The sequence below is a fragment of the Ambystoma mexicanum genome, chromosome 2p (assembly GCF_040938575.1).
Source record: "Ambystoma mexicanum isolate Mex_15411 chromosome 2p, UKY_AmexF1_1, whole genome shotgun sequence".
NCBI lineage: Eukaryota > Metazoa > Chordata > Amphibia > Caudata > Ambystomatidae > Ambystoma > Ambystoma mexicanum.
Window position 1 is genome coordinate 686,488,841 of NC_090923.1, and position 22,357 is coordinate 686,511,197.

Sequence of the window (22,357 nt, forward strand, 5' to 3'; positions counted from 1 at the left end):
GTGCCCTACCCCCGCCGCCTATTATTTGAACGTCCGCATGACAATCTACTAGGACCTTATGCAGTTTGTTGATGTACAGGGAAAATAAAATCAGGGCACAAACGCACCCTTGCCTGACCCCGGCCTGAATCAGAAACCAAGACCTGTGATATAATGAAGGCACCTGAGCCAGACACGTTATATATGTGAGGTTATTAACACACAAGTTAATATGTAGGGAAAGCAATGGGACATCCACCCAGCCCAGCTCAGGAGGTCCAACTGACTTCTGTGGAACCCAGAACTACAAACCACCACCAACACTCCATATACTCTGTGGCAGTGACATCACAACCCAAGGGCCATCACACACAATACAGATCACTCTCAGTAAACCCAGACACCAAGTTATAACACTCCTCCCTCCGAACATCGTTCACAAAAATCCAACCAACACCAAAAGCACACACGTGTGGCTAGCACATATGAGCCCCACAAAACTAGGAGATAACCCCTTTGAGAACTTACCCACCAAAATACAACCCTTCTCACTCACCCCTCACAATAATACCCTCACAAACTGTCATCGCCATTGTGCCTCATTTCGCTCACTCCTCACAACAATACCCTAACACCCTGGCACCACTGTGCCACAACAAATGAGATGCTTCCTCACCACTGGCAACAAAAAGAAACGAAAAGGGAGCAGCAACCGACACCTCCAACACTGACTACCCCATAATAAGCACCCGATTAGAAAACCCACAACTCACCAAATCCAGAGGAAATGACAAAACAAACAGTCCCCATGGATGAACCATACAACAAAATACAAACAATATAAACAACCCAACAACACCAACAACACCAGGACAAACCTGCTGGTGAAGACCCAACAACACCAGCACAAACCCACCAGTGAAGACCCAAACCTAATTCACTGAAGCTTACACAAAATGCTTCAACCACTGCAACCTGGTACAAGCCCTCCCTGCCCTACCAGTATTTCAACACCCAAATCAGAGCCCACATCGCCACCCTGGAAATATATCCACTAATTTGCGGCATCACCTTGCCACAACCTAAACTCCAAACCACCACAACCTGATACAAGACCTACCTGCCCTACGAGTACTTTAACACCCTAACCATTGCCCACCCAGCCACCATGGACAAATATCACTAATACGCGGCATTACCTTGCAACAACCTAAGCTCCATCCACCGTACAATACAGGATGCCAGAGCCACCGGCACACCAAATGGTTCCTAACCATAATAATGCCCCAACAATAAATACCCACCAATGCACAACCTCATGTGCAACTGAAAAACCACTGCTACACCCCTATCAGCACCGCCACCTAGACCCGATCAACAGAGCCCACCCAGCCACTCTGGAATGAATCACCACAATAACACCTCACTGATAACCACGCACCAAATTCACACCTATTGTGCAACTGCCGAACCACTGCTAAACTCACAGCAGCACCACAACCTAGACCTCATCACAGAGCCCACGTGGCCACTATGAAGACCCCACAAACACTCCTACATGCACATAGCACATACAGCAGACAACAAGAAAAATGACAACATAAAAAAACAAAATTACATGACAATAAAGTCCCTGCACCACCCCGCACCCCATGTCCATGAAATGCAAGAAGAAAATGGCATTGTGCTAAAGTCCCTGCGCCAACACCGCACCCCCCGCCCCCATGTCCATGGAGAGAAAAACAAAACAAAAATGTTGATGGATGGAAACCCTGATCCATGTGGCACCCACCTCTAAAAGAAAAAAAACGCAATCACAGCAGGCACTAAAATGAACCCGCACCACAAAGATGTGCGGGAACCCTACAGATGTCCTAAACACACGGGCCACGAACACTTAAGAGACAAAATCCGATTCATACTACAGGCCCAGACAGTTAACAACAACCCAAAACCAAAACAACTACTGTACTACCCCGAGGCCACAACATGTAGACAAAAGTAAAAATGCAGGCCTCCCCCAACACCTACCATGTCCAGTCCTCCGTCCAGGAAAGAGCCATAATACACCAGTAGGCGCCCCATTAATCTGGATCCAGCGGCTGCAATCTCCTCTTCTCGCTGCAACACCTGATGCACAAACCTTCCCTGTCCATCCCGTGATACTCCAGTCCCACAGCCGCACACCGTCTAACGCGAGATGTTCCTCCCTGTAGGGTAACTTGGTGTCACCAAAAACAGTTGATCCATACTGCTTCACTGAGATATGCTTGCACCAGCACAAATGGTCCTCTTTCGCCCACACGCACTCCGTGGACTGTGCGCAGCTTCCTAACCATACGCTGCGTTCCAAAGAAACATTGTGTTCCTGCTGAGCATGCTGGAATGCCAGTCCACTGCAGAGTGACTTCATGATTACTCCAGCTGGCACGAAGGAGTCAACACGGCTGTCCACCTGAAGTCCAACGGCCACAACCACGGCCTCAACCAAATGTAGCTGGGCCACCCGGCCCCCAACTAACTCAGCACTGGCCAAAACCTTGCAAGGGACGACACAGCCCTGTGTCGTAACTTCGGCCCCTCACGGCCCTCCTCTCCGGGTCTCCAACGACAGCTGCTGCTGCTCCCCGATCCAACGGGACGCCCGCCACTCCTTGCGAGCAAAAACGGATGCTTACCAGAACACAGCCAGCACCTCCTGCAACAGCTAGTTGCAATTCCGGATTACAGGGCCACCTCACACCAGGGAAACAACGGCTTACCATAACAGAGCCTGACAACACCACCTGTTGCTCCTTCTTCCCTGGACCCGTATCCTGGGCACCACAATCAAGTTCCTCAGGGTCGCCGTCCTGGACCTCAACTAGGACCTCTGTTGTTCCTGCACCTCCCGGCCTGCAGGCACCACAAAAGCCTCTGCCTCTGGCCATTATGGGAGAACTGGGATGACTGGATGGACGCCACCAAATGAAGGCAATACGTCTCACACTACCCCTTCCCAGCATGATCCCATCCTCGTTGCCAGTGATATAACGAAGGCACCTGAGCCAGGTACGTTATATATGTGAGTTTATTAATACACAAGTTAATATGTAGAGAAAGCACTGGGACATCCACCCAGCACAGCTCAGGAGGTCCAACTGACTTCCATGGAACCCAGCACTACAAACCACCACCAACACTCCATATTCTCTGGCAGTGACACCAAACGACAGTGAGATTACACAGAACACAGCTCACTCTCAGTAAACCCAGACACTAAGTTATAACAACCTGCAATCACCCTTTGCCCCTTATCTTACACATGCCACATTGTTCTCATGTAGGGAAATGAGGAGAGGCAGGACCCCCTCGGAAACTTTCAAGTCTCGTTACTTTAAAAAAGAACCAGCTGCAGCCAATGACACGTGATGTACATGTGCCATAAAGAACTTCCCAGAGGGAAATGATGTCAGAGTGGAGAGCCCACCCACACCTGTCCACTTGCAATCTTGCTGGGGCTGATAAAGCTGTTCAGCTCAGCCAATCCCAGCCAGCCAGCAAACAATGATTGATTCCCGATAAGGCGGGAATATTCTACACTGCTGTGTCCAACACTGCTTTCAGCCTCACTGCCTGGCGACCATTCTTTCTTGAAGTGGCAACATAAGGATAAAGCAGAGCAGTAAGACTGGCAAATGATCTCTTGAGTAAAATTAATGAAAACAGCCGCTGATGTTAGTCCTAATGGAAACATGAACTTTTGTGCAAACTGGCCATAATGCTAATTAGTGAGGATGTGCTCTGTGTGTATGCATAAAACTGGTCATAATGTACAACTGGGCTTATTCAACATAAAACAATATCTGATAAGTGGACACCGGGTTCTTTGAGACCTGCGAATAATATATATTAGTACATGGAAGCCGTTTTGACCTTCTCTCAGCCAATTAGAACGTGTGGGTGTGGTTAATCACTACTGGTATTATCTGCATTCTGAATATTCTGACTGCAAAAGTAGACAGGGGAACAGCGATGGAACTTCCAGATATGATGTTGTTTTAATAAATCACTGCATCTCTGGGAGGGTCTTATTTTAAGCACTGCAGCAGCCAACGTACCATAGTAAAGAGAAAACTAAAACAAATGACATGCTTTCACTTTTTTTTTCTAGAGAAACTGTTTCCTTTTACGTTACACCTTATGCATGTAAAAGTTAAAATCTTTCCATTTCAACCAAGTTTGCAATTAAAATGCTTTTAAACACACCTTTGTTTTTTGAAATCACAAAATTAAAGAACATTTAATTTACTAACACGGCTTGAGTATTTATTTTACTCACTAGTCATTTCTTTTTTGCAACACATTTCCAAAACCTATAGTACTATTACCAGTATGTGCTTACAGTCTTATAGACCTCCCAAACTATAATGACCGTCCCTATCTTTTTGCAGAGGTTGAATTGGTTGCCAGCCTTTGTCCCATAATAAGGACCCATCCCTTGGTCTATAAGGCTATATAAGTAAACGCTGTGCTCATTGGGTTCGCTGAACAATGGGAATGATGTGATAGCCATAATTCAAATTGGCGTTGATGTGCTAGCAAAGCTCCAATATACATGCATTAAGAATCTGTCCAAATAATATTCATGCATTCATATGTTGGAGGCCTTACAGTGGCTTTGCCAACTTGATATTGAGTTACTGTGATGTAATAAAAAATCATTGAAGGGGATTCAGTAGCTTAGAAATCTCAAGGCAGGGAACTTCTATAATTTGATGCATACCTCGGAAGTGCAGGAATTGCCCACTCTAGAACAGATCTGAATCTATCTACTGCTTTTAGCACCTTCTTACAAAGCTTGTGTTCTCCCTCAGAAATTGAGACAAAAAACGATGTTGACAGTGGAGTTGCCAAGTGACATCACGTACTTTCCACAGACAGTTGTGCATTGAACACTTGCAATGTGCTAGTTACATCACACATATGTGGGATTCTCCAATTGTGGTCAATCTCTTGCATGCTGTGATACTGTGTATCGAGTGAATATGTGATATTTGAGTGTCTGCATGCACAGTGCCTAGAAGTACAGCTGTATGGAGGCCAGTGTTTCACATAAAATGAGTCAAGTGTAACAAAGCAGTGGGTCGAAAAATCTGTTGTGATCAAATTAACCAGTTCTGGAATGTCAATTTCCCCATCATGGAGGCAGGGACATTCCTTTACTCTTGAGCAGATCATTGTGGAGACAACAACGCATCCTTACTTGCTGAGATGCCCAACCAGGTGTGTCATTCTAGCAATTGTTGTCTTTCCTATGAGATCCCTTTTGACATTGCTGTTCCTCCTCTGGAAAATAAGTGTCAACTCCTGGTATCTCCTAAAGTGCCATACATTAGGAATTCCTTTAAAGCAGAAATGCCAGGAAAGCTTGTACTGTACACAGTCCAATCATGTAGAACACCACACTTGGTATGTTATTTGAGCCCTTGCCTCACTTGTCAGTGACCAATGAGAGCTTCTCTCAACTTGGTTGTTGCCTAACTCACAATATTGCAAGAGCCAGGCAACCTGGATGATATCCTTGTGATATACAAGCCTTATTGTGTCGGTGTTGTCCAGAAGGCTGATGCTAGTTAACATAAAGGAGAGGTCTGAAACCTGTGTTTTACCAAATGGTTTGAACTATAACTCCCATTTTCGTATGTTGAGTTGGGCTGATGGGATTTGCTGTCCAGATCATCTGGGAAGCTAACCGTTGCTCCCCCCGGCATAATGCAAGAGGGATCCAAAAGGTTGACTTGCAGACCTCCCTGTGACTGCAGAGTTGCACTGGTCACCAGTTGATTTCACATCTGTTTGTGTCCTGAGCAGACATTGACCAAACTGTGGACCGCTAACCCCTTGAGCTGTCCTGTTTCTTTTTAACATTGCTTTGTAACAATTGATAGAAATCTAAATAAGTGAATGCACGAATTTTCCATTGACTTTTGCTGGAGTCTAAGTACCCTGTCTTGGTATGAGATTAGGCCTAGTCACCATGGAAGTACACATAAAATAATCTGGGTTGTCCGAAGGATCTTTATTCACCTGATTCGCTATAGATTGATTAGAGACTTAACATTGCATAGAAGGTATTATCAATTGTTGTTGCTTCAGCGAGTCCCATTAGTGAAATATTCCTCCATTTTCTGTCCTAAAAATATATTTTTTGGGTTTGTGAATGGTCAACGTGTTGCTACATTATATTTGAGTTAATATTTTTATCTAAGTAAATGTTTGAAATGTTTACAATAACCTTATCAATCCGAATACATATACTCAGAGATTGCATGTATGTGCTATGATTCAATATGGCACCACACACCCACCCTCAGCATTGTAAGGTACAAGTGTTCATTCTAATTTCCATAGTGTGAAACATGTTTTCTTTTAAGTGACTTATACTAGGAACTGTGTTTGAACAGTAATACATGAGCTAAAGGATGGGGCAACTTTGGACCATCCCAAACTTCCCCCAGGCTTGCAGACCACCTCCTGGCTTCACACAAAGTCTCCTAACGCATGTTGTGCCCTTATATGTCTTCCTTCTGCCTTTCCCTTTGTCCTTCCCTCTTTCTTTGTCAGTACTATGTATTCCCAGAATACCCTCTCCATCCATGTTGTATGTGTTTTTAATTTTGAATATAATACATGTTTCTACACCAACGTAGGACTCTTCATTCCTATGTTAGGCCCATGTATACATTTGGGTATCCTTTAAAGAGCAGTTTTCAAGCTACTCTGAATATTCAAGTGAAATTTGGGTTGGCTCGTGTGTCTCAACAAATGTTTCTTTCAGATAAAAACTCCACAAATCTCCTTTCAGAGCATTAAATATCTATGAGATATTCAGGAATTCGTTTTGATTCGATATTCAAGCAACAACGCTGAGATTTGATTTACCAGCCAGCAACAGCCCAGGCACCATGTAAGAGGATTAAGTGAAGAGAGGACCTTAAAATGATCTTTGACACAGTAACTGGCCTGTAAGGCTCACCGCTGAGGGTTTGATAGCTATTAGCTCCCTCTACCCACTAGCTAGTGCAGAGAGAGCCTCACTATACTCATTATTACAAACAACAGGCTTTCAGTGAAAGCTGGAAAGCAACACACTTTGGCTGGTGAGCAGTCTGAGAGGGTTTAGTGTGCAATAGGAACTGGACCAAGGCAGAACAGCAGGAACCAGACAATTGACAGCCATCTATGGACTGGGATAGGTGAATCTGCTGTGGGGCTCCGATTGGGAGGCGACTCGGTATGCTACGTGTTTCGGCTGATTCCCTGTGAGATACTATGGAGCCTGTAATGCCGGTGTGATAAGTGCAGTCAGAAAGGAGTAGGGTTGGGCACTTGTGGAGCTGGTAAAAAGTGTGAAAATAGGGCAGATAGTGACAAAAACGTGGAAACATAAAACTTCTGATAATGAGGTGCATGATTATGGTGGGGACGGGATGTATGGTGAAATGCTCCGGACTGCACGCCATATTATGAGCTCATGACTGGAGTTAGACCAATCGGGATCCAGATTTTTATTGTGCCAGAGAAGAGTACTCATGATTGAGTGTTACAAAACCACTTACAAGATTACTTAAATCGCTTCATGAAGGAAGAGAAATTGTATGGGCAAGAGATTAAGAGGGATATGTTTAATTCATGGCAATGGCAGCGGGGAACCGAGTGATCCACAACTTGGAAAAATACCTAGATAAATCGACACATAAAAATCTGCTGAAAGGTACCTAGATATGCTAAACTGAAAAGTATGTGATCCCTGCAGGTCAAAGGTCTCATTCAAAGTAGGGATGACCCAACACTTCCTGCTTCTGACTTTTGCAGACAAAGTCAACTTACAGCAAGTAATTAAGATATATTTGCCTGTTCATAATTCCTTGTCACACTCTGTTCTTTGCTCTCTTCCTCGTGTATTTTTCTGTGAACAATACTCTGGGATCGAATGGACGAGATAGTAATTAGCAGCTTACACATCCGAGCTGAGCAAACTCAATATGACTTTAAGCTTTCCCAATATAGATATGACAGATGTTCAGTCTTCACCTAGTCGTCCACATAACATTTTCGCCCCCCTAACAGTGGTTCTGAGAGCTGCCTTGAGGTGGTTTCCCCCACAGTGGCACATTATAGAAATGTATCATGTTGTTATGTATTTATTAATGCCATTGTATAGCGCAACGTACACCCTCATTCATTCATTTGCTGTATTTGAATACGTGTGGTCACCAATTTAATGTGTGGGGATTAAAATAGGAGAAATATGATTAAAATAGAGCATTTCTCTTTTAAAATGTACAATTAAAGATGAAATGCCATTAGTAGGCTAGAATAATGTATTCATAAATACACACCTGTGGTGACTTTGCCCCAAAATTATAACATTTGCCCCTCAAAAGACACACCTGTGATAGCTTTTAGCCAAAATACCACATGTGGCCATTTAGAAACATACCTATGAGGGTGTTGACACAACATGTTAGCATGCCCCTTTAAGGACACACAAGTGATGGCTTTGCACTAACTGACCAGCATGTGTACCTATAGCGAAACAACTGTGATGGTGCAGCCCCAACATGTTAGCAATTGTTCCTGTAAAAACACACCTGTGATGGCTTTGCCCCAACATGCAGGCATTTTCTCTTGTCCAAATATGCAGTTTGCACTAAGTATTGATATAGTAAAAAGACGTCTGTTCACTGCAGATAAAAAGAAGTCTTTTTACTAAGTGTATGTATAAAATAACAGTGTGCATACTCTACCTTGTACAACTTGTAAAGCATGCAAAGGTATTTATTTGTTATACAGGCTTAATTTAAGTACTCTTTGTCAAATCACAGCATGTTCTGGGATGGTGATATCACCATCTCAAAAGTACTGCAACCTGTCAAAGAAAAAAATCATAATGTTCATATACCAAGTAAATACTGTTAAAGGCTTAGAACATGAACAAGTAGTTAGGATTTGCCCATTATTATTTTAAGCATAGACATAGTAAAATGTTTCCATTCACTGTGATGAATCAAAGTCTATTTACTATGCCTGCTTACGGTAATAGTGTGAAAACTCTAACTTTTCTGTACTCCCTCACCCACTCATCCCCATGCCTTTAACTTACCTCTACATGCATGTAGATGGCACATAGCAGCTACTGCATGTGCCTTCTCAGCCTGTACACTGACTCCTCCCAAATATGATTACTTCGCCCGTCCACTTCAATGGGAGTTGGGATTTTCGCATTAAATCCCAGAAATAGGAGGTTTTCCACTTAATGGGATGAAAAGAGCACAGATTACAACATACGTCTCCAACTCTTATCTGCTAGTGCCTAAAAATGAATACAATCACACCACAACGCTATTAATTGGGATACAACATACAAGGAATTTCACCAGAGGGTCTCCGCTAAGCAGTGTTCACACAAAGTCTGGGAGAGCTGAGGATTGTGCAGTAAATTGCCCACTGATGATGAATGTCCTGCTTTCAGATCTTGAATAACAAAATGCACTACAGGTCTAAAGATGATACAACATACGCAATTACCTTCTGCAATGTTTTCACTGCAAAAAATATGCATGATGGCTTTCAGTTCCACAATTTCTTCGTACAGTGCATCAGGTACTTGACAGACTTTCACTATGTACAGGAATAAAACGAGAGACACAGGGGGCCATATTACAGAAATGCTTCACCAATGCATCAGGTCAAGGCTATAGCCTGCTCCACTGCACCACTCACTACCAAAATCATTAATGCAGTGTAACCTTTCTTATCAACAGAAAATTGCCTATCCATTTCCAGAGCCACAATCGGCACCAAACTTTACTACTGCAATGTCCTATTTCTGGGCACCTCTGCACAAAATATCCACAAGCTACGAGTAACTCAAAACAATGCCTTAAGAGCTGCACTGAGCATTCACAAACGGGAGCACATATCCCAAGCTAGGAAAGGGGCTCGCTGGCTGCCTGTCAAACATTGTAATCTATTCAAAACACTGGCAATTACACACTGTAAAAGCAAAAGGAAATATCGAGGCTGAGTACCACAAAAGGAAATACACCAAACCCGGGTTTACAAAGATACACAGATCTTTATTCTACAACTAAACAGTTTTCAAAGAAACAAAGCAACAGATAGCTATCAGGCCCTCAGTACATCACAACGAATACCAGCCCGTTCGGTGTGAGAAGTGAGTGGGGCTGTACATCAGAATATTCGCTCTTTTTATACAGTTTCTAACCTAATGTGCAGCCCCTATATAGGTTAATAATTCCCAATCTAAGGTTCGTGCCGAGTTCACCTCTGACTCGCCCAGCTATATGCATATGGATCACCTTCAGTTTACATGTTCAACAAATCGCAATAGCAACAGTATAGTCTCAGATTTAACATAAGCCTTAGTACATATTTTAATACAATGCAGTTCAACAAGTGTTCACGTTTAGGATTTACACAACATTGTGCTTAATATATGCTTGCGGATCAGTTACGTTGGCACGGGTAATCCTTAATCTACCGGTCAACGAAGGACAAGGTCTCATTACATGACCCTAACATTTGGCCTACGGGCAGTTTAAGCATTAACATGCATGTAGAGGTCAAGACGGCCATGTTACAAACAGAAAAACACTGTCCACCATTTTACATTTTAGAACACATGGTGACTTTGGAGTGAGAATCAAAATAAAGGATGCACGACATGATATCCCGTTTAACAGCACAAGTGCCTGTCACTCAATGCCCCTGCCTATCTAACCAAATGGATCACCCCGTGCACTTTCTCTATACCTAAGAGAACACATCACGCCAACCAGATCTGTGTACCCCATTTAAAAGAGCCAAAGCAGGCGGTGCTAGCTTCCAACACCTAGCACCTAAGTATTGGAATGCCCTTCCCACTGCTCTTAGAAATGAAAAATCATATACTATCTTCTGCAAAATGTTGAAAACCATTCTGTTCAATTAAACTTCTTTGCTCCAACTGTTTTTGACTGCATGCTCCTCAAATTCAATGTTCCACTGTAACCAAGGTACATGCACCTTTGTCAATACTCATTGGGAATGATGACCAAGTGCTGTATGTTTAAATTGCAATCCTTAAGCCTTCTGTAACAAGCACCATGATGCCCCAGGGCTGCTATGCACTATATAAATTTAAATAAGTAAATAAATGCAGATGCAATTTTGCACAGTATGAATAATAAGGCGAAAAGTGCCCTTTTGCATACAAAAAAATACTGTTGACACACTTTTGCCTTTGTGCTAATATGGATACACATTGGCCTGATGCAAAAATACAATGAAATTATTCATATTTTACACTTTTTTGCAGCTGTGCTAATAAGTTGTAAAAGTAGTAATAAACTTTATTCAGATACCAAAATCCATAAAAGTACAAAACACAAACATGAAACACAGTCATATACACTTGGTAAATAAAGCATTAACATTTAAAATTATAATTAAACTTCAGCCTGAACAATAACATAAGAAATACCCGAACTCTGCCCACCTACCTCGAAGGAGGGTGTACTTTAGTTTTTTAGTAAAAAGGCCTCTTTGTCCTCTATCATCTTCTGGTGCTTTTTCAACATCCTATTTACAAACATCAACAGTGCCCAAGCTGTCAGAGGAGATTCTGCTTTAGCAGAAAGAGAAGCACAGGACAATGCTGAGTAACATTTTTCCCTTCAAAAACAGAGACCAGCAACCACCTTCTTAATGTGCCATATTTAGCCCAAGAAAACTGGAAAATCCTCCAAACCTGCACCACAGACAGCACAGATAGTATGACTACTCAATCCTTTTCTCATTGCTATTATTTCACCCAGTGGTGGACAATTAAAACTAGCCCTGGTGATGTTGCTTCTTTGTGCCTTCTTGAGGGACCAATCTGGATAGTTTTTTATTTCATTTGTTGATAATAACATAAAATGTCTATTTGAAGGTTTTGCCATCTTTAACATTTCTCTTTTTCCATAAATCCAGGCCGTCGCTCTCTTTCCCATTTCACAAATCCTTGCTCGAGTCAATTTCAATTTAAATTTCTGAAGTGTTTGTTTTACATAACGGAGCCAATTTATTAGATTCACCCCATAAAGCTTGCAGATGTTTCTTATAAGGTACTGGGACCGGGAAGCATTAGAATTTGCCCATACCCTGAGCCACAATGAAAAAGGTTCTCTTGTCACTTCATCCACAATATAGCTCAGGCCCAGTTCATTGTGGACGGCAAAGTTTGGTGCCAACATTAGTAGGGCCAACAACGTTTTCAGAAAGGCATTTTCTTCCAGTTGAATTTCTTTCTGGTTCCCATAACCCCAAATCATAGCACCATATTTTACAATTCCTCTATTCCTAGCCATATAAATAGATATAATTATCTTCAGCTCCTGCTGCCAATCTAGCCCCATACACTCACTGCCTCATACTGCACAGTTGTTTTTTAAAGTGGGCTTCAGGGGAAAAAGCCTCCGAGAAACAGACTCCCAAGTAGTTGAAAGAATGGACCCGATGAATTGGATCCTTCCCACATCCATGGTCCTAAACTTCCCCTGCTACCTTGACAGACTACAATACATTACTGCAGATTTTTTGAGAATTCACCTGCAGGTCTAATTCACCCATATAGGCTACATAACTGTTAATCAGACATTGCAATGCTCTGGTGTCTGAGCTATAAGCACAGAATCGTCCTCATAGACTGTCAGTACCCCCCCCTATTATGTGTACGTCCATATGATAATCTACTAGGACCTTATGCAGCATGTTGATGGAGAATAAAATCAGGACAAGAAGGCACCCTTGCCTGATCCCGGCCTGAATCGGTAACCAAGACCTGGAATGACCCTCTGCCCCTGTTTAACACATACCACATTGTTCTCATGTAGGGAGATGAGGTGAGCCAGCACCCCCTCAGAAAACATTCAGTGCTCATTACTTTAAAAATGAACCAGCTGCAGCCAATGATACATGATGTATATGTGTCATAAAGAACTTCCCAGGGGGAAATGATTTCAGAGCAGATAGCCCACCCACACCTGTCCACCTGCAATCTTGCTGGGGCTGATAAAGCCGTTCAGCTCAGCCAATCCCAGCCAGCCAGCAAACAATGATTGATTGCCGATAAGGCGGGCATATTCTAAACTGATATCTCCAACACTGCTTTCAGCCTCACTGCCTGGCAAAGGCTCTATGAGACCATTGTCCTCCATTCGTTCCTGAAGTGGCAACAGAAGGAAAACGCAGAGCAGTAAGGCGGGTAAATGATCTCTTGAGTGAAATTAATGAAAACAGCCCTTGATGTTAGTCCTAATGGAAACATGAACTTATGTGCAAAGTGGGCATAATGCTAATTAGTGATGATGTGCTCAGTGGGTATGCATAAAACCGGTCATGATGTACAACTGGGCATATTCAACATGAACATCATCTGAAAAGTGGACAAAGGGTACTTTGATACCCGCAAATAATATATATCAGCACATGGAAGCCGTTTTGACCTTCTCTCAGCCAATTAGAACGTGCAGGTTGTAAGTGACTCCAATCAAGCAATCCCACTAAGTCAGTGCCTTGTCTGGGATGCCCAAGGGAAGCCCTTATTTATATATTTTTATGGCAAGTTATAATCTGGATGATGAACCCTTGTATAACACCCCTCTCTTAGAATCCCCCTGACCCCACTGAGCCAAGAAGTAGATTTGATTTGCAAATTTAAAAGGTTTATTTGAAAAATTAAACAATATATATATATCACACTTTTATAATAAATTAATAAATGATATGACACTTATGAATATAATGTTGATCAACAATGGGTAATCTGACACTAGCACACCTCTTTACAATCAATGAGGAGTTGGTATAGGATGGATAAGGCAGCGAGAATACTTTTATGTTTTCAAGGGAAAAGCAATGAGGAATGAAATGCAGTACAGAAATAACTTGATATGATTTTAGCAAAAGATAATATAATCACTTTTTCTCTGGCAATTCACCCCCCTCCCCATGCAATGTAAGAAATGGAAGGAGGAGCACACAGTTCTCAGGAATGCAATCAAATACAATACGAAATTCAGTTCCCCCCCAGCAAGCTTAGAGGACAACAGGTAGAAGTTTGAAACACAGGCGAATTATTTTAATGTGGTTTGCAAGGAAGTGAAAAGGTGCTACAATTGCTTTTAATTCCCTGTAGAGGTTCAGGGTAGGTGATGGCTACTTTATATTAGTTCAGGCTCACTTGCCCCGGCAATCTTGCTGGGGCTGATAAAGCCGTTCAGCTCAGCCAATCCCAGCCAGCCAGCAAACAATGATTGATTGCCGATAAGGCGGGCATATTCTAAACTGATATCTCCAACACTGCTTTCAGCCTCACTGCCTGGCAAAGGCTCTATGAGAGCATTGTCCTCCATTCGTTCCTGAAGTGGCAACAGAAGGAAAACGCAGAGCAGTAAGGCGGGTAAATGATCTCTTGAGTGAAATTAATGAAAACAGCCCTTGATGTTAGTCCTAATGGAAACATGAACTTATGTGCAAAGTGGGCATAATGCTAATTAGTGATGATGAGCTCAGTGGGTATGCATAAAACCGGTCATGATGTACAACTGGGCATATTCAACATGAACATCATCTGAAAAGTGGACAAAGGGTACTTTGATACCCGCAAATAATATATATCAGCACATGGAAGCCGTTTTGACCTTCTCTCAGCCAATTAGAACGTGCAGGTTGTAAGTGACTCCAATCAAGCAATCCCACCAAGTCAGTGCCTTGTCTGGGATGACCAAGGGAAGCCCTTATTTATATATTTTTATGGCAAGTTATAATCTGGATGATGAACCCTTGTATAACACCCCTCTCTTAGAATCCCCCTGACCCCACTGAGCCAAGAAGATTTGTTTTGCAAATTTAAAAGGTTTATTTGAAAAATTAAACAATATATATATATCACACTTTTATAATAAATTAATAATTGATATCACACTTATGAATATAATGTTGATCAACAATGGGTAATTTGACACTAGCACACCTCTTTACAATCAATGAGGAGTTGGTATAGGATGGATAAGGCAGCGAGAATACTTTTATGTTTTCAAGGGAAAAGCAATGAGGAATGAAATGCAGTACAGAAATAACTTGATATGATTTTAGCAAAAGATAATATAATCACTTTTTCTCTGGCAATTCACCCCCCTCCCCATGCAATGTAAGAAATGGAAATGGAGCACACAGTTCTCAGGAATGCAATCAAATACAATACGAAATTCAGTTCCCCCCCAGCAAGCTTAGAGGAAAACAGGTAGAAGTTTGAAACACAGGTGAATTACTTTAATGTGGTTTGCAAGGAAGTGAAAAGGTGCTAAATTTGCTTTTAATTCCCTGTAGAGATAGATTCAGGGTAGGTGATGGCTACTTTATATTAGTTCAGGCTCACTTTAGCAATGCTCTATGAGTAACTAGCAGGTTAAACGAATTTTAGCAAGAAATCAGGCCAAATTGCAAAGTGCGTGAATCGTGTGAGTGTGTGAGTGCGTGAATCGTGATTACGGCAAAAGTATAATGATAATTATCATTATCATTGGAAAGCCTAGTATCTTAGCTTTTAAAGGAAAGTTAAACCACGTTCCTTGGACAAACGGTTCCAGAGATACGGACAATTTAGTAAAGGTAGTTTTTCGGATTTAAAGTAAAACTCAAAATGACAGGTGACAGTTTGCAGCTTTAGAATGACAGATGACAGCTCGCAGCTTTATAATGACAGATGACAGGATTACTAGGAGGCAGTTCTACTTAGGTTAAAATAGTTTGCATTTGATTATTTTAACTAAAGGATTGGGTTCGCACAGTTCTGGCAGTACTCACACTATATTTTTAGAAGGACTGGGCCTCGTCACGGATCGTGTCAACTGGACTGGACTTCGGGCAGTTCTGCTCACAGCGTATGGGTCAGCTCTGCTCTGCTGGTCTAGCCTCTCTGGATACAGCGGCCTCTGGTTCTGGATACTGCTCTGCTTTCCGGTCCGGATCAAGTGGATTCTGGATGTAACACTGCTTTCTGGGTACTGGCAAAAGTTCTTGGCAAAGAATTCAGACAGCTCGCCCGGCTGTGGAATAGTTTGCAAATGATTTTAAGGATGCTGAGGCCTGTTGAGAAGAGTTCTCAGTTTGTGGGTTTAGGCCCTTGCTTTAAGTTCTGAAGTAAAGGTCTGGTCTCTGGAGATTGATGGATGTGAAGTCGGGAGTCTCCCGGCAGAGCGTCCCGCAGAAAATGGAATTGAATCCTCTACCTGGGTTTCAATGTTCCTTTTATGTGTTTTGAAAGTGGGTGTGTGCGTGGCATCACTAAGCCTGCCCCTCTCTTGATTTGATAGGTCAATAGATTCTTTGGTCCCTGATTTGGGAAGGGATAGTGTGTCAGAGTGATGTCATTTTTATGACCTGCAGAAATGACACTCCCTTGGTCAATGTGCACACAAATCTATTTCTGTTCCAAATACATATTTCCCAGGTACACAAGTGGTTGACATTACATGTACATATTACACATTGCTTAAGGTAGTCTCTGTTCCGACTCTGGCGTTTCTAGGAGCCTGGGTTAAGAAATGGCAACTTATTTTCGATTTTAGTGGGTTTTGCAACATTGGTTTTTCATCAAAAATTATACAAAGGTACACCCCCCTTCTCCAAATACCCCAGTAAATTTCCAGGTCTCTAGCTTAAATACAGTGTGTACAATATTCATAATTAGCGGTGTTTTGCCCCAGAACATCACACAAATTGGAGCTTGGTCTTGAATTGTGGGCACAGTTTTCATTTTAAGGATCCCCAAATTTCACATTTCTGTCATCTGGTTACAAAGAGTTATCAGTGTTTTTATGAAACATATATTTGCCTTCAATTCAAGTGTTTGGGTCCGCCTCCAGAAGTCTGGGTGGGTCAGTGATCACATGTCTCTCCTTGCTAGCAGAGGGCTGTTTACAGGAAACACTCAAAATTAACATACCCCATTCAAGGGAAAGACTCTTTTGTGTGAGCTCCAGCAAGCTGAAGGAAAACTCCTCCTTCTCACTCAGAAGGGCCATGTGATATCCTGCCTCCTGGGGTGGGAATCTCTGAGATGAGAAGGTTTCCCTGCCTCTTGGTCTCTGGGAACAGCAGGTGGCTAAGATTTTTTAATTAACCAACAGGCTTTGAAGTCCTGTTGACTCAGGTCCCTTTGTCAGCCAGTTCTCCTGTCAGAGTTTAGACCGCTAGCGCCGCCTTGTGGAATTTGTCGGTACTGCATCCATTTAGGAGTTGTCTTGAATTTGACAGGAGATTTTTGCTATTGTTTTGATAGGCATCCTTACATTAGGGTGGTTATGTGGAACCGCCCCACAAGAAGGTTGAATCTTTAGAGTGGTCTTGTGCCCATGATTTCAGCAATTTTTTGACATCAGTAAAACTGATTTTTGAACAAAGGTCTCCGGTATTAGCTATCTTGCAATGTTTGAACTTGACATTTGGAGCTTGCCCTCAAAGAAACAGAGTTGATTAAAAAATGCTTTTGCTCTGACAGATGCTGCTATTTTTCCTTTGGCACCACCTTTCACCCCTGGCGCTTTTGGTATGCGCACAACTGCGCGGTTCTCCTGGACTCTGGGATGGAATGATGGGCGGCGGCAGCTCATCCCCACATCTACCCAGTCTATTGATTCAGCATGGGTCAAAACCCTTCACAAACCCCCCCGCCCGACTACGCTTTGATTCAAGTCGAGGGGAAGTCGGGTGCAAAGGAGGTTTTGAGCCCTTGCGCTGGTATGTCCACATTATCTTCTTCCAATTCTGTAGATGGCACAGTTCAGCATCTTTTCCTCCACCCAGTTGGATTGATCGGTCCTCCTCGCCGATCCTGATGGGAATATTGGGCGGTACCCCGGGCCCCTCGGATCTTTGCTCCCGGTCCCTAGGCGTCCTCCTTGGCCAGTCTCCAGGTTTTCTTTCTCCTAGGACGACAAAGGAAAGCAGCAATACCTATTCATAGACATTTCTCCCCACTATTGATATAGTGGGGCGACATATACATTTTATACTGTAATAGACATAGCATTCCAATTTTGAAAAACAAGATATAATTCAGAGACAGTGGCTTACAAGCGTCATAATATTTTAGAGACTATATGTGGGATATTTTAGGGTTGGAACTGAATTAATCTGGAGTGGTCCCCTCTGGTATTGCAGAGGACTCCTCCAGTTGCTGCAGAGTGTGCCTGCGATGGCAACACTTTAGCTGATTTATATGTACCCACTTGTCTTCCCCTTCCGCCAGACTACCTTTGGGGACGCAGATCTTATACGCTACAGGGGAGATCTTGTCTATAATTTCAAACGGTCCCTTCCATGTAGGCAAAAATGTTCGCTGTTTGGCCTGGTTCCTTTGGAAATTGTATAGATAGATCCGGTCCCCCACAGTATATTCCTTCCTGGTGGTCTTCAGGTCGTAGTGGGTTTTCATGCTATCAGCTGATCTTTCTAGATTCCGCTGAGCATAGGCAAAAGCATGCTGAAGGTGTTTCCTTTAATTCTCCACATACTCATGAGTTGTGGAGGCATTTATCAGTGTCTGCTCTTGGGTCCTGTTGAGCAGATGCTGGGGAAGCACCATCTTGCGTCCGGTCATCAACTCAAATGGTGACATTTTAGTTGCAGATGAAGGGGTAGATATGATGGCGATTAGGACCAGAGATAGTCGGATATCCCAACTTGGCCCAGAATCTGCCACAAACTTTTTTAAGATGCTCACAATGGTTCGGTTGTATCTCTCCACTGCTCCAGAAGAAGCTGGCCTGTAAGCAATATGTAGCTTCCTTTTAACCCCCAGTATCTCCCACATCTTTGTCATTACATCGCTGGTGAAATGGCTACCTCTGTCTGACTCAATCCTTTGAGGTAGACCAAAATGGGAAAAGATGTGGTTAATGATCAGGGCAGCTGCTGTTTCTGCCTTGCAGTTTGGGGCCGGGAGACATTCCACCCACTTGGTAAACAAGCATGTAACGGTCAACATGTACTTGTTTCCTCTAGATGAGCGAATTACAGGGCCTACAAAATCGGTTTGCAAATCGGACCATGGCGGTGTCATCCCCCTCTTTTGGAGAGGCGCAAGGTGTGTGAGGGATGCTGGCTGAAATTGTGCACACACAAGACACCCCTTCAAGTATTGGTCGAGGTCCTGCCCCATGTGTGGCCAGTATGCAAGCTCTCTTAAGATTTTCAGTGTTGTGTGAAACCCCCTATAACCGGCGGTGGCAGCATCATGGGCGTGACTTAACATCAGGCTTCGGAATGAGGTAGGAACCACCTAATGAACATGGCCAGCTTGGGATTTCCTTACCAACAAACCGTCTTGGATTCGGAAACTTTTTGGACATTTCATCAACACTCTTAGGTCCTCTTTCCCAATGTAATCAGTATTCGTCAGGGGAAAGTTCTCAGGGTCCTCAATGTGTTGGTAAAACTTACCAATTATTGGATCCCCCTTCTGAGCTGCAATCAAATCAGCATCAGGGGTCTCCTTACTCCATCGTGCAGTTGAAAGATCATTGTGAGCATTTGTCTGGGACCTAGTGATAGCAGTGACCTGGATTTCCTCCAACAGGGACTCTATTTCTATTAGATCCCCTTGGATGGCCCCGGTTTTGGCCAGCTGATCAGCTAAGTCATTTCCAGTTTTGTCTGGTCCCTCTACTTTGGAATGACCCTTGATCTTTTTCCAGTAGATGGTCATCCCATTCGATGTGACCAGATCATCAATATTTTGGATTAGCTTCCCATGTTTCAGGGGTTTGTTATTATCACATAACATGCCTCTGGTTTTCCAATTAACCAGGTTCTCCACGAACCCGTTCCGTACATAATCCGAATCTGTGATTATGACCAGTTCGTGGAGTTGATGTTGGACTGCGGTGAGGATGGCCATCAATTCTGCCACCTGACTACTTCGGGGACCAATTTTGTGTCCATCAGAGGGTTCTGGGGACTCATTCACCCATGCATTCCCTACGCCGGTCACCAGTTCTTTCTCCCCGTTGTTGTCAACATGGTACGAGCATCCATCCACATAGATGGTGGGCATTCCCTCACACTTGTCTTCTTCAAAGACTTTGTGTGGGGAATTAAGGTATGCCTCCATTTTGTCCTTGATTTTTAGACTTTCGTCCTCGAGACAGTTTTCTCTGGCACAATCATGCAAGTCAGCCAGACCTTGCGCAAGGGGACTCTTCTTGTTTTGGCCATATCTGACCTCTACAGGAAAGCCTTGCATTGACAGAATCCAGGAAGTAATTTGGGAATTACTCACAATTCCGGCCCGGATTCTGTCACTTTGGAGGTATTGCAGAGGCTGGTGTGGAGTCTCCACTATGATGTGTTCCCCCTGGATGAACGGGCGGTAATTCTTCAATGCCCACACTGTTGCCAGGAGTGCCTTCTCACAATCGTTGAATTTTTCCTCCACATAGGATAAAGTTTTGCTCGCATAGGAGATTACTTTATTGACCTTGTCATGCTTTTGGTATAATACTGCTGTCAAGCACGTATTAGAGAACCCTGTCTCCAGGAAGAACTCCTTGTTTCTGACAGGGTAAGCTAGGCAAGGCGCTTGTGAGAGGCTTCTCTTGAGTTGTCTTACTGCCTGGGATTGTTCTGGGCCCCATTCCCACTTGACCCCCCTTCAGGAGATGAATCAGGGGTCTAGTGATCTCTGCGTAGCCCTCAATGAACTTTCTGTTGTAATTAGTCAGTCCAAGGAGGCTCCTTAGTTCCCGCAGAGTTGTAGGGTCTTTCAGTTTCTGAAGTGCTTCCACTTTCTTTTCTTGAGGATAGAGACCCTGAGGAGTAATCTCATGCCCCAAGAAATTAACACGGGTTCTACACCACTTTGCTTTCTGAAAGGAATGTTTTGCTCCGGCGGCCCTCAACTGTGTCAGAACATAACGGATCTCCGCTATGTGTTCTTCCACAGATGAACTTTTGATGAGGACATCATCTACATAAGCCAGGTTACCTCTCGCACCCAGGTCGGGCATGGCCTTATGTAGGAAAATGTTGAATTCATTGCCGGAGTTGAGGTATCCGAAGGTAGTCCGGGTCCATGTGTACTGCTGGCCCCCAAAGGTAAAAGCCAGTTTGTATTGGTCCTCCCTACTGACAGGCACGGTCCAGTATCCATTGGTCAGGTCTATTGCTGAATACCTGTGACCCCTGAATCTGGGCCAGCCCTTGGTCAATGTAGGGCAGAGGCCATCGGGAAGTATGGACCCGTTTGTTGAGCTCCCTAAGGTCGGCACAGAGTCTCCACTGGCCATTTGGCTTCAATATTCCCAGCACCGGATTATTGAAGGTGCTGTGTACTGGACGGATTATTCCCCGGGACTCAAGGTTATTAATTATTTCAGTAAGGGACTCCATGGATGCGAGAGGCAAGCGATATTGCTTCACAAACACTGGAGTCATGCCCGGGTCCGTGGTAATTTTTGTGGTGTGGATGTCGGTGCGACCACAGTCATATGAGTCTACCGCAAAGAGATCTTGGAAATCCAAGAACACTTGTTTCAACTTTTGCTTCTGTTCCAGAGTCACACAGGCATAAGCTAGGTTGACTCTCTCTTCCACCATCTGCCTGAAGTCTGGAAAGACTTCTGGTTTAGCTATCTCAGCGGCCTCCTCCAGCTTGGTGGAGAAGTCCTTGGTCAGAGTGCTGATTTGGACTGGAGGCTTCAGGTGGGAAAGGCATCCCTCATGGACCTGGAAAATCACCTCATCCCTCCTGAAGTCACAAGTCACATCTTCCTTACCATAAGGGCAAGAAGTGTACAGCAGGAAGTTCCCCCCATGCCGGGTAAAGATCCTGCCTGGTGTTGTGTTGTCATCACTGTCACTTTCAAAATGGTCCTTGGAGATTGGTCCTAATAGTTCATTGCCTAAATTAATGGAAAAATGTTGGTCATCAACCGCCATTTCAATAATGGTGCCTGCGGCTAGAGTAATACTCTGTAAGTCGCTGTTATCCACCTCTATTGGAATGGTGTCATGTTCTATGTTGACTAATGGTGTTGGGTTTACCCCTAACCCTTGCTGTTGGAGAGAATGTTTTGAAAGGAATGTTTTGCTCCGGCGGCCAAATATAAGCATCAGGGTTTTTCAATTTTTGTCCTATTTTAACTTTCACTTCCAGGGAGAATTGGCGGGTCCTTTCTGGGATGGTGACTTCCTCTTTAAGCTGAATTTCAACTGCATAAGGTAGCAATTGAGCTGACCTAAATGCTTTTTCTTGATCATCAAAGCCCATGGGATTATCCGCTAA